The sequence below is a fragment of the Bufo gargarizans genome, chromosome 7, assembly GCF_014858855.1.
Source record: "Bufo gargarizans isolate SCDJY-AF-19 chromosome 7, ASM1485885v1, whole genome shotgun sequence".
NCBI classification, from domain to species: domain Eukaryota; kingdom Metazoa; phylum Chordata; class Amphibia; order Anura; family Bufonidae; genus Bufo; species Bufo gargarizans.
This window is the reverse complement of record NC_058086.1, coordinates 52753873-52754828: the sequence shown is the minus strand read 5'-3', so window position 1 is coordinate 52754828 and position 956 is coordinate 52753873. Positions and strand designations below refer to the sequence as shown.

Genomic DNA, 956 nt, shown 5'->3' with positions numbered 1-956 from the left:
CTCTACGTGATCCGCTGCAAACGGCAATCCCCAGCAATTAATGCGTACAATGGAGGATGCCAGCAGCCGACCACATGTGCCACAAAAAAATCCTACACGATATGGAATAATGTGTGGATTAGACTAAGAGAATAAATAAATCACTGTAAAGGTGCACTACAATATATGCTAATGAAAATAGGTTTAGCGGTAGGTCCCACGCCAACTGAGATACCTTGACGGGGTGCGCGGGCTCCGATATGTTCTTGAATGGAATATATTGGCTAAAGTCTCATTTTAACATCTAGTGTGAGGGTTCAGCCTTATATTTTAATTTGCATGTATTGTAGTGCACCATTGCAGGGATTTATTTACCATCATGCATTTCACCTGCGCTGATCATTCCTGGATAGATCATTGAAGGATTATCTCAGGATTGTCCGTCCCCATCCTCATCACTCCGCACTGATTCCATGTAATTCCACCATCCACCACTGGAGGCGCCAAATACCTCTCCCTGATACAGACATGGCGCTCTCCAGGGCCACAACTCCGGGGCCACACAGGGAGGGTATGCCTTAAACTAATGAGTAAGGAAAATAATGAGTCCGGGTGACGCTGGCTCCTCACTGCTCATGTGAGAGGAATTTTTGGATGGGTACAGGTTGCCCCAAGGAGGATCTGCCTACTTTGCAGGACCTTCAGGAGCAGTGATCTGCCCGACCCCTGATTGTGTGCAAGGACAGAGGAGAATGGGAGTAGGAGTGCACTGTGTAATGATAGAGGAGAATGGGAGTAGGAGTGCACTGTGTAATGATAGAGGAGAATGGGAGTAGGAGTGCACAGTGTAATGAATAGAGGAGAATGGGAGTAGGAGTGCATAGTGTAATGATAGAGGAGAATAGGAGTAGTAGTGCAGTGTTTTTGCTTAAGTCCAGCAAAAGCCACAAGCCCTGAACAGCTCCATCTCCCAAAAA

General features: G+C 46.7%; 1 non-coding gene across 1 annotated transcript; it reads left to right on the top strand.

The window, feature by feature from the left end:
* The first annotated feature begins 552 nt into the window (after positions 1 to 552).
* LOC122944320 lies at positions 553 to 701 on the top strand. Its single transcript, XR_006390983.1, has one exon. It is a non-coding gene; the product is annotated as a U12 minor spliceosomal RNA (small nuclear RNA).
* The last annotated feature ends 255 nt before the right edge of the window (positions 702 to 956 follow it).